Below are 13,030 nucleotides of genomic sequence, written 5' to 3' on the forward strand. Positions count from 1 at the left end.
CATATTTTTACAGCTTCCGCAACATTGCCTGCTAAGCATGAAACAAGGTGTAGTAACCATTAAACAACAGAGGCACATCAAAGAGAGTAGAAATACTCTATGAACACACACAGGCCTGCAAAACTTGGTCTTATCACAACACACAGGAAAAGTTTGCTTGATAGGTTGAACTCGGTTGAAAGGTTCTCCGGAAGCGTGGCAAAGCTGTTGCTTGACAACGTTCGTACAGCAGATCACAATGTCCACAAGGAGGCGAGTCTTGCAGCACGAGCGCAGCCACAAGGTTGACAAACAAAATGGGCTACTGCAAACATTATGCACAGAAAATGCACTGTCCACTTTTTCGAGCCAACTTGCACCGTAGCCTTGCAAGCTGCAAAAGCAAAAAGCACGCCATGCTCACCAAGAGTGCGCTCATGTCACTGCACCGGAACTTTTGCACATCGCAAATGAGCAGGATGAACTCGCACAGACATGACAATGACCTCAAACTATCCTGCATATGCACTTAGGAGGAATGGTGCAGGTAAAAACGCATTAGTTATTGAATATAATTTTAAAGGTGTTGTTGTGGTTGTGTACCATTTAGTTGCTGTTGGCTCCTGGCGACACCATGAATATATGAATGCCAATGCAATCTGCATAACACAAGTTCAATAAGCTCATTGAGACCCGTCCCTGTGGCCTAAAGCATCCCACCTAACCATCTCGTGGCTGCTCTCAGGTGTGCCAGCATTTTTTCTATGATTTAGAGATCTAGGACATTCATTTAGTCACACACACACACACACAAAAAAGGAATGAGTAGACGAAAATATTATTCATAACAGTGTGGGGTTTCACATGCCAAAACCACAATGTGATTGTGAGGCACGCCATAATGGAAGGCTTCAGATTAATTTTGAACACCACGCCTTTTTTAATGTGCACCCATTGCACGGTACACGGGTGTTATTGCATTTTGCCCCCATCGAAAGGCGACCATTGTGGCCGGGAATCCGCGCCTTTGGAGTTAGTAGCCAAATGCCAAAGCCACTATGCTACCATGGCAGGTAGCCAAAAATCTCACAACTTTTAAAGGAACACCAGAGAGAAAATATAGGATTGGCTGCATAAGTAAATTACACGTCTCCAGTGCCACGAAAAGCCTTACTTACCATAACAGAAAGGTTTGACAAAATCCAGAAAATATGCGAAAATGAAAGACAAGTGGCAATGCCACCTTGAAGTTCCCACATACCGTGATGTCATAGATTTTGAGGTTATCGGCTCGAAGCCAGTGATTTATTAGAAGTCAACTACACTGTACTCAAAACTGGCCAAAGACAGAACTTCGCAAGTTTTGGGGCCTCTTACTATGGTCCAACCTACGGAAGTATGAGAAAATACATTTGAGATATATGATGTCCAGCATAATGGCGCTCAAATTTTTCCATGAAATAAAAAGAAAATACAATTGGCCTTCATCTTTTCTTCTAGTACTCAAACCCCATGCTTAGAAAGAATACCTTAAGCATCTAAACAGATTTGGCATTTCTCTTTTGCATTCCTCTAGAGCTTAATAAATGAAATGAAGCACAACATAATATAGGCAGCATGATTGAACAGTCAGGCAAGCAGATAGTGTCGTTGATGTGCTTTAATAAAAGAATAATGAAGCACAACATAATATAGGCAGCATGACTGAACAGTCAGGCAAGCAGATAGTGTCGTTTATGTGCTTTAATAAAAGAAACCAACTACCAAAATGAAAAGCAACTGATAAAAACAATAACACTTACAATTTAGCCGGCGGGAGCCATAAATGAATTTTCTAATGGCATTGCATACCTTCCTGTATGCGTGCCCCCCCCCCCCCACCCCCCTTCATATGGATATTCCAAAAGATAACAGTAGAGAAACAGTCAAGGGTGGCAGTCAATGCTGGCATAGGGTAACTTTCAACACCCCCCTATGAGAAGTATAGGCAAGTCAATAAATAGACAGGGCCTATGCACAGTAATCCTTTCTCTCTCTCTCTTTTTTTTTTCAGTGAGAGGTAGCTAGCTTTGCAGTGTGGCCCTAAACTGAAAGAATGTGTTACAGCCAACGCCATAAAAAAATGTGTCAACACTCACCAGATGGCTGGCTAAATCGTTGAAAGGACGCTAAAGTGCAGCTCTAATAGTACATTCGAGTGGTTAGTTTGGTTGCTCTGACAGCCCACTTATTATACACTCGGCTCTTTAAAATCAAGAACTCAGAACATATTTGCCAGATCTATTGCAAGCATTGAGCTCTATCTCAGAGTGCTTGAAGGTACGCTCACGTTCAAACAGGGAGAACAACCAGGATTGTAAAGAATTCTGGTCCCATGTTTCTGCTGGGGTTGGAGAGCTGGGGGGGGAGGGTTACCGAGCATAATTCTACACTTTAAATGGGGGTGCAAGAGGGCACTCCATGTAGCTGAGAGAGGAGCATGGAAGAAGGAGGGGAGAGATAAATTTTGGGGGGTCCGGCTGCCCCTTCCCTTACTGATGGCTACTCAGCCGTGGGAGCAAATAGACCATAACCTCCTGCTTATTTTTCAATGACAGTCAAGTGACGCCAGATCCAGGGCTCACTGACAGGGCACCATTTTTCCAGTAGTTGGTCAGCAGTTTATAAGGCATGGTTAGGGTCACATCATCAACTATCCTATATCGCACCTCATGCAGAAACTGAAGAGCAAAAATGGAGTGACAGCAATGCCCACCTTGAGTTTCCCATGCTCTAGCAACAACAGGTATACAACGACTGGGAATGGGGTGCCACCAAAATTGACTACTGGCTCCCATGCATTTGGCGTGACTGGGCAGGCATTAAAATATACAGGAGACTATGGCTAGACACACCGTTTTGAGAAGGCTTTTTTTTTCTCTAATCTACAAGGGGCTCAGCATCCTTCCAAAAAAGGTTAAGTGCAGTACAAGACCGCCAAACGAACCATAAGTTTGGTTTAGTGGAGTATTTCTTACGAGGCTCAACCTACATTTATTCGGTGAAAGAATGTTGGTTGTTTGCCTTGAAATAAAGGTCAAATTCACCCTTTTTTAATATTGTGTCCAAAAATCAGTAAATTATTATGTCCATCATTATTTGAATGTGTTCCGACATGTGTAGGGCAGCTTTTATTTGCAAGCATTGAGTAAAACTCACTATGTTAGGTTTCTTGGCTATGTTAGGTTGCGATTTTGGCCACCAAGAAATATAACCCTGAGCAGTTGTTGTCGAAACATTGCCGTCACAAGGAGTCACAGTGGGAACTCCTGCCCTTTTTCGTTTTTGCATCTTTCCAGGTTACCAAGACTTCGGTCATTGTAAAAATGTTTGTTATTCTTAGAAAGTAATTTATCAATACAGCATAACATTCCTTTTTGCCCTCTCTTTAAAGGGGTCCTGAACCATCCCTCGGGCTTGGTGAAAAAAAAATGCTGTTAGTAGATAGCATATGCTGCGGTGACCAACTATTGCTGCTACTGTACGCTGCTAGTCAACTATCGTATGCTCAAGCTTAGCTGCGGCAGTTCGCAAAGGAACTAAACTTGGGCCAGACAGCTCACTAGTGTCATAGCCATCGGGTCTCACTGATTTCGATTAGTTTTGAATGCTCAACTAGCCTTGAACCACGTGAAACTTGACCAGACACATGCTTGCCAGCCCGTGCTCACTCCTGGCCACTCTTGGCAGATTTCACTTTGTATTGAGCTGTTGACAGCACTTCAAGTTGCACAAGTTGAATGTGGCCACTTTACATCGCTGAAGCTGGTGTAGGGCAAAGCCAGTCCGCACCACATAGCACAGCCAGATTGGAGAATACAAGAGCAAGCGCGCACTCAGGCCCTTCCATGCATGTAGCTGCAGTGTAGCTGCCGCAGTCACTGCAGGGTGCCGTGGCGAATCCACTCGCTGAGCACACTGTGGCTTGCTCAGATCAACTGCACTTGGCGTAGCGTAGGCGCCAAAATCAGAAACAGTGGCGTCTGTGTGACCACCCAAAATCAAATTTTAACTGTGCGCCACGGTGACGCTCAGTAGGCGGAGCGCTGTGGACACGTCCCGCACTGCCATAGCCTTTACAGTGCAAGGCTTTGAAGACGAAGCGGGACCACTGTGAAAGGGACCTTACCTTCAACTGCCAATAACTCAGCTTCCGCCGTACACATTGAAGTACTTTTTGCAGCAAAGTGTTTCCAAAATAGCCTATCTTAACTTCAAATGCATTTCTCAATTTCAATAAAAAATGGTTCAGGGCCCTTTTAAGCTGCAAAGTGATTACACTGAATTTCTGGAGCTTGCAAAAAAAAAACATTAATTGGAATTTGCATGGTGTGGTTTCCCCAGTTGACTACCAGGCAAACTGCAATTTACCACATGCTTCAAATGTTTTGTTAGGAATTAAAACTGCATAGTTATTCCATGCCTGTATATAGACCTGTAAATTTTGTTGAAAATTACGTTTTATTAACTACATAAGGACTGCAGCATCCCTTAAAAACTTGTTCAGAATTGTGATACAACCTTGCAACAATCTTTTCTAACAAAATTCTTTGCACCTTTTCCATCCAGGTATCGGAAACAACTCTTAGATCTACTTAAATGCAAAAGAATGATGCGCAAGCATGACAAAAGTAGGAAGCTTTCCCGATTTAGAGCAAAAAAAAATTTGCTGGGTGTACATGTAGGTGGGATAGTTGGTATCATGTGTGGGGCATGTCTAAACAGTTGCTGAAGTAGCTACTGCACATGGTTCAGGTCAGTCCGGGCTCAGATGCACGCATGCACCAAATGCCCAGCGGTCAGAGCTAGCCTGGCTACGCCGGCAGGGCGTTCAACCTCATCCAGATTCTTGGCATGGTCTCGGCGGTTTTCTTAAAGGCTGCACCTAAGTCCGGGAACCCCTAGACACCGCAAACAAAACCATATGAAAAGCAGTGCTGAAAATGTGTTGGCAAATGCAACCTTGATCATGCCTTCATAAACAGTTATGGCAAGGGCATTATGGTGGAGGCATTTTAGTTTGGCTTTGCTGTGAAAGCACACGTGTAAATGGGTATATTTATAATGCACTTACAGGTTGGAGCATAGGCAAGATGTGTGACACATTGCACAAACTTACGTAGCAGCTTCTAACCATCATAGCTGCTTTTCCCGTCTTCCTTGGATGAATGATATAAAAGATACATAAATTTTTTTTCACATGAAACAGTGTATTAGAAATGGGATGCTAAATAGTAACTGTATTAAAATATCAAAAGCACAAGAGTGACATCATATACATAGATTGCACGGATGTCACAGCATGAAACTCTTGAGATGCAATGTTGCCATTACCACAGACATCGATGTGAGGCAACGTAGCAGTTGACAATGTTAGTGAAATTACAAATGGTGCCAAAACAGCCATTAGTAAAGAATTTTGATGCTGATTGAGAAATGCAAGTAAAAAATTCATGCATAAACTCTTCTGGAAGTTGTTTCAGTATGGGTAAGCGTTGTGCCACCTACTCATTTCCACGCAGCCCGATTTCATTGTCAGTGTTATAAAACTCGACTCAACCAGCATAAACCATTATCAACACTCATCACTCCTTATCAACCATATTGAACATGATCTAGTCATTATCAACCTGGACATTCAGCAAAGCTGTTGCAAAACGACGACTACAATGCTGAGGGGGGATATTCAATGCTTTATTGATGGTTTGGGTGCTTGTTTTGAGCTTGTTCTTTATTGAAACATATGTTGTTCTGTGTGTTGTATGGGTGATTTCAATGACTGTATGCACTGTTCGCTTCACTTTGCTGAGCGCTTGTAGCCTCTGCGTTACGTGGGTATGAGCCATTGCACTGTTTGTTTGCTTGCTTACTGGAGTATGAGCCATTGTTCAGGGAGGGTATGAGCCATTGCATTCATATTACGTGACAAACGGACATATTTCTTGTTGGGTAGGCATAGAAATGCTCACGTATATAAAAAGGTCATGTCAAACACAGGAATGCAATGTTTGCTGATAGCAATGGCAGACCTGTGCCAAAACACCAAATGTAGCTCTTGGCTTATGGATTTATAGAAAGAACCTAATGACTGGGCAACATTCGCATCTGTGGGCATCAATCCATCCCAGCGGGCCATTTCCAACTCTCCACATTTCATCAACATATCGTACCGCATAGCTGATATGCACAGATTTGTGTAATACTGAAGCAGTTTTCAAAATTTGGCATACCTTGCCTCATAAATGGCCCGCCATGCTTTTTGACCCAACAAAGCTTTTTGACCCAACAAACTTCCAACTGTGGCAAGACACGTTCCTGGGCCACAGATGCAGGGTGTAGGTAATCTGTGGCAAAGTTGGCTGCTACTGCTACCTCCGCAATGGGCACTACAACGAAATGCAAACTTGGGCTGGTCGGTACATGATGAACTTAAATCGAATGAGGACGCAGCAGACAGGAGAGAGAGAAGGAAAGTGCTTGATCTATTTCCTTCTGTCAGTCCAGTCTCTCTTTAGTTTTTATTCGGTTTAATGGCCGCTATATTTAACCTGGATAACCACAATGGCCTACTAGATGACAACTTCTATGCAGTACAGCTCCTTCTACTCATTCTCTGGAAAATTAACTGCATGTAAAGTGCAGTGCTGAAATGACAGGTAATGGGTATGTGGCACAAGGCAATTCATAATGTCAGCATGCATGAACACTTACAACAAGACCACATAAACTGACATATTTCTTACTCTTCATGTTTTTGCGTTAAATAACAGTGGTGTCCTCTGAACTGTAATCGTAAGCCGTAAAGAATTTGTAAATAATTGTAAGCCTAAAAGCGCCCTACATAATTAATCATAGAGCCTTTCTACAGCCAGTTTCACTTTCGTTTCTGCTGTGCCATGACGTCATGGTGTAGAAGGTGGTCAGATGGAAGCAGGACACTGCAATGTCGCTATATCAGGTCTCACAAGAAGCAGCACGAGAGGCAACTAACTGAGCAAGCAGCAGTGAGTGCCAAAACAACCTGACCCCCGCCCACTTCCCATGACCACCATCTGTGTTTTGGTATCACGACACAGTAACCTTCTGGGAAACTAATCTGAAACTGCCTGTAGAAGTATTATCTTGAATTATTTAGGGTACTTTGATGCTTGTAGTATACCTTTTTTCTGCGGTTTAGAGGTCTAAGTGCGTTGTCTAACATAAAAAAATATTTTAGTAGGGAATACCATGTCAACACTCCCTTTAACCTGTCATGTCCCTAACCCTGGTGAGTACTGTCAATAGGGCTGGGCATCAATTTATATTTAAGCCTGATTAATCCCATTTGCGTACATAAACAAAAAAAAAGAAAGAAAACAATGCCCAGTGATTTACTACAATACATACCCCTACCGGAAAGAAAAAAAAAACTCATTATTTGAATAGAAAGTTGCCTTTATTATTACTTGAACGACAGCGCAGAAATTGAGCCCACTCTGCGCAATGAGCCACACCTCCTACCTCATTGAAGCACCGAAGAAAAGTAAGGTGTTATCCTGAGGTTTGAAGTGCCAAAACCCCTGCAATGACGTGTTAACTTGGGTTGGTTGGTACATGTCTGAAGAAAACGAGTAACAGCAATGAACAACGGAATGTGACTTCAGCGCTTTGTCTTTCTCAATCACGTCCTCTCGTTCAGCGCTGTTACTCGTTTTCTTCAGACAAAACATGATTACGAGGCATGCTGCACCAGGCGACTCTGGATTAATGTCAACCACCTGGGGTTCTTTTACTGCGCACCCAATGCACAATACATCAATGTTTTTCCATTTTTCCTCCTTAAAAATGCAGCTGCAACAGTCGGGAATTGAACCCGCTACTTTGTGCTTAGCACCAAAACACCATAAGCCAACACGGCGGGTACATTTAGAACTCTTTTTCTACCTTGCGGTTGAGCAAGAGAAGTGCGGGCGACAATGCCAGCGCTTGCCTGATTTTAGACACGCGAGCTTAACCGAATAATTGCAATAAAAAGATTTGTCACAATTAAAGCTTTCATTGATTAATAAGAAGGTTAATCATTCAATCGCCCAGCCCAAACTGCCTGATATGTCACTTTTGTTCTGTGCCCACTGGCTGCCAAGTTCATGTATATCGAAGAAAGTACACGAATGTCAGACAGAATCCTGAACAGAATCCTGAAAAGCTCTTTTCCCTGTAGTGTCGTGAACATGTTCCCTCGGAAGACGAGAACTGACGTCACGTGCAACCTATGTATACTGCAATGCATTCATTTGCAGCACCTGTTTACCATAGGCTCTCACATACATGCTGTTGCTATTTTTTTACCTGTGCCTTCTATAAGTACAAATTTGATATTACTTCATGCCTTTCTTTTTCTTACATTTATGATATAGTGATTTCGATTAGACCAGCGCTGACACTTTTCTACACCCTTCATTTTAGTGGTTTCAGTTCGAGACAATGCTTTCGGCCCAACACATACATTTATGGAAACAGCGGCAGCTGCAACCTTGACACCAGGTAGCATTTCAAATAGGCATCTGCTGGCTCCTTTCTAGCCAGATCACTAGACGAAAAGGCTTCATCAAAGCTTCCTTTTTTCTTCTTCTGTTATCTGCTATTCTTGTCCAACTCTGTAAACGCATTCAGTGAACCCCTAGGAGAGCGAAAAATGATGCTTTGGCATGTGCAACAATGTAAGAAGGCAAAAACTTTTTACCTAGCATCCCACGCAAGCTTCAGGCAAAGTTCAATAACAGGGCCCTCTGGCTTATCAGGAGTCCATAAACATGACAGAAGTCAATCGAGTTGTAAAAGTGATTACTTGAGCATGCGAGGTGGCACTAGAGGCCAAATATTTAGTAAATACTCTGCTAAAGTTTGTTTCACTTCAGGGTTATACAGCTAAACTAGGTGTGGTTTACTGCAACAAACAGAAACAGGGGTTCCAAAAAGAATGCCAAGTTATGCCAATTTATGTGAAACTTGAGCAAATAGAGCAGGCATGCTGCTAGTATGATGTGCAGACCTGAAAGCTCATAAAGTGGTACTTGTAAGTCCACAATAACACTCCATGTAATCCCATCTCTAAATAGCCATAAAGCACAACACTGTTGAACCTGCCATACATACGAGGCCCGAATGGTGCCCGTTGTAGAAACCGTGCGAGAAATTCAGGCTTTACAACGCTTTATAAGCGCAGTATATATCATGAAACCTGACAGGCCGGATGTTTATGCACTTTTAATGTTTATTACCTGGGAAAGCTTCATAGAAAACTTCACCGGTCGCACGCTACAGACGGAGGAAACGTTAGCGTAACTGCAACATATATTGCTAAATTAAGATTTGTTTTAGATGCTTTAGATTAGAACTGAAACGTCACACAGCGAGATGTGGCACAAGCCAGCGACTATTTTAATTGCTATAGTCACGCATTAGTGTGAACACAAAAATGCTATTGAAACAAGCGGTTATAGACTTAACGTTCCTACCAAGCGTAAATTTTCAGCTGGCCAAACATGCGACGCGAATAATGTTACAACTAGCATCGCACGATCGACCCTCGGAACGCTTTTCCGAGGAACTGAGATAGGGAGAAAGGTTGTAAACCGCCCACTCGTTTGTTTTCAAATGTTGTACAAGGTTGAAGGGAATGTATGCCCCGCTACCTCGGCGCGCGGCTTTCGGCAGCTTCTTGACGCCGACGTCGAGACTCCAACAGTCTGCGTGGTACAGCTCGAACGCAGTCAAGTACGCACACGATGCGTGCGACAAGGCCTGCACTTAAACCCAGCCGAGAAAGTGAACATCGAGGGCACCAGCGAGCTGCTCCTGACGCATAATTATCAATGCCACGGCAGAGCCATCACAAAAGCAAGACGCCGGTACTTGCGTTCTGCCGAATCCGAGACCGACGCGTTGCAGGACTCGGACGAGATACGCGCCGACCTCACTGGTCTCCAGCGATACTCTATTTCCAACACAACGTAACAAGAAACACGATGTAGTAATAACAAATACTGGTTGGTCCGACTCGCACGACACTTGGGACGTCCCGGAGGAATACACTTCGTCAGCGACCCGATGACCAAGCCAACGTTTACAGAACTATAAACGTTGGACCAAGCAGACACTTGTCGCACCACAACGTTAGCATTCATTTGTAGCCAACTGTTTCGCAGTAAGAACCCTTCAACACGAATGGCCTCAGGCGAGTAGAACTTGTCACGCACACAGATGCAATATTTTTGTAAACGGTGGGCCGACAGCAGCGCACACTAATCACGCTCAACGACGACGACTGGACACAGCCGCCATGTTGGCGTTCTGGCGTGGTTGCGGTTTTTATTTTGATGTTTGGAATCTATGGCTTGGAGCCCGCGATGCATCTGCCGCTGCGGCTTTGCAGCACCTGTGAATTTCGATTTCACATTTTAATGTGACTATCATTCATTGCCTCTGTGTCTATTTAGCCTCTTACTGCTGCTCTTACACCGACTCGGTGACCCCAGACATCTACTAGCTCAGAGAAATATGTATAAGCACGCGGTCGTTGCACCTCCGTCATGCCGTCGTCGTACCATATCGTCATCGTTTAAGACATGTGATCTCATTACTGCCTTCGTCACTCCTTCGTAATTATGCTGTCGTTATTCAATTGTGATTCACAACGGAAAAGTGTGAACCAATTCGGCATGATCATTTGGAACTGTCCAATATGACTATACCATTGAAGTGTAATGTTACAATTGGTTTCCAGTTCATTCCACGAGTCCCATTGCTAACAAATGGTATGACCAGTTGGACCCATTGACGTTTTTTGACTGATGCCATTTTACTACTCGATATTTCAGAATCGTCATCCCATGCATTAATTGTCATCATTGCGTCATCGTAATCCCATTTTCCACATACCGATGATGCTTTTATCATAAAGCTGTTGTGATTACGCCATCCGATTGTTTCGGATTAGTCATCCACTTGAAGTCACACCATAGTCGCAATCCCATATTGTTCTTGTCGTCATCATCCATTGTCATCCGTCGTCATTACTTGTGCCACGTATTTACCCACGGAGTATTATCCGATACTCTGTTGCCTAGTGGGTAAATACGTGACACATGCATTGCACGCATATCGCACATATATTAGTTGCCAGAACGAGCTAAACACCTTAAATAAACCTCATCGTTGGCCTAAAATATGACACTGAGCTCACTCATGTGCACACACATGCACAAAAGAAACTAACATGTTTTATTTGAATACAAATACAAAAAAGAACACCAGAAGTTTATTGTGCCTAGTTGTTGACAGTGTTTGATGGATGTGGAAGCTCAGCGCGACTACTCCAAATATTGTGGCAGAACCCATGTCACGATGACTGTCGACGGTAATGTGTTAATTAGCACTGAATCAATATAATGGCACAATGCATTGCCAACATCAAACAAGTTATGTATAAGGCGTGACTCCCCTTTCACGCTTCTCTAAGAAGATTCTGCGCCATCTAGTGTTGTGCTGCGAAGCCTGCATGTGGCCCCCGAAATGCACAGTGTGACGATGCATTCAAACGCCGAGAAACACGTTACGCAACAACCAACTCCTATCTTGCACTTCTGGACACATTGCGCCACCTAGTGGCGCTGCCAAGAAGTCTGCACGTGGCCTTCAAGATGAGAAACATGGGGCACCAGTGTCTGAGAATGCTGAGAATTGTTCCCTCGCTTGCTGCACACCCAGTGGCACATATACAGTGACCCAAGTTGGTGAGAGGTTCAGAAGTGCGGCAAATACGCAGTGCATTCATGGCGCAGCTCGCTAGAAATTGTTGGTGTTAAAAGCGTTCTTTGAAAAGCGGCACATACCCAGTGTACTTGTGGTGTAGCCAGCTAATGCATTGTGTTGCAGTCCTAGGAACCCTTGTGGCAAGCGTTTGATTCTGCTTAGCATAGGAGAAACGAGAAATTTAAAGGGGCCCCGAACCACTTTTTATCGAAGTGGAGAAAGGCATTTGAAATAAAAATAGGCTATTTCAGAAATACTTTGCCACAAAAAACACTTCAATGTGTTCAGCAGAAGCAGAGTTATTGGCAATCAACACGGCCTCCGCTATGCTCCCGTTCCTTCTTCAATGTCTTGCACTGCGAAGGCTCGGTGGAGGGGGGCGTGCCCATAACGCTCAGTCTTCTAAATGTCACCGTGGCGCACAGTTAAAATTAAATTTTGAATGTTAACGTAATGTCACAACTTCCCATTTTTATGCCTACAACGTGCTGAACATAAGCAAATTGCAGTTATCCTCGGCGAGCTGCCGTGCGCTTAGCCAGTGGACTTGTGGCGGCACCCTGCCACAACCGCGGTATCTATGCTGCATAGCCGATCCCAGCTACCAATAGCAGCTGCATATGGGAATCTGCTCTATTACAAAATAAAGCATACAGAAGAGAGTGAAGAGCAGGCTTTTGCTTGAAAAGAGAGCGTTTGAGAGAAAGCAGACTTTGTGCTCCGCCTGCGAGCTCCATGCACCGTGTATGAGAGCAAAACTTGGCTGATATGTTTACAACAGCGTATGCTACCTGTGGACTATGTTATTTCATCAAGCCTAAGGGGTGGTTCAGGGCCCCTCTAAGGGATCATTTTTATCATTGTAGAGTGGAACATTCCAAGTCGCACGTACCTGGTACCCATGTTGGCATCAAAGATGTTCATTGAATAGTGCCACACACCTACTAGCACATACCTAGTGACCCAACTTCTTGTCAAAAGGTTCACTGAAGACGAGCACAGACCCAGTGCCAAATACCCGGTGCTCCAAGTCTGTGTCAAAGAGTTTAACTGAACAATGGTACCTATCCAGTCCGGCATCTACAGTGATCCACGTCAGCGTGAAAGAGATTCGTTGAAGAACGGAACATATGTACACATTGCCACATGCTCAGTCACCCAAGCTGGTCTGATGGTTGGTCTTGAACCCTGTTCCCTCAGCACAGCGGGCCAATGTGCC

The sequence above is a fragment of the Dermacentor andersoni genome, chromosome 9 (genome assembly GCF_023375885.2).
Source record: "Dermacentor andersoni chromosome 9, qqDerAnde1_hic_scaffold, whole genome shotgun sequence".
In the NCBI taxonomy this organism is placed as follows: domain Eukaryota; kingdom Metazoa; phylum Arthropoda; class Arachnida; order Ixodida; family Ixodidae; genus Dermacentor; species Dermacentor andersoni.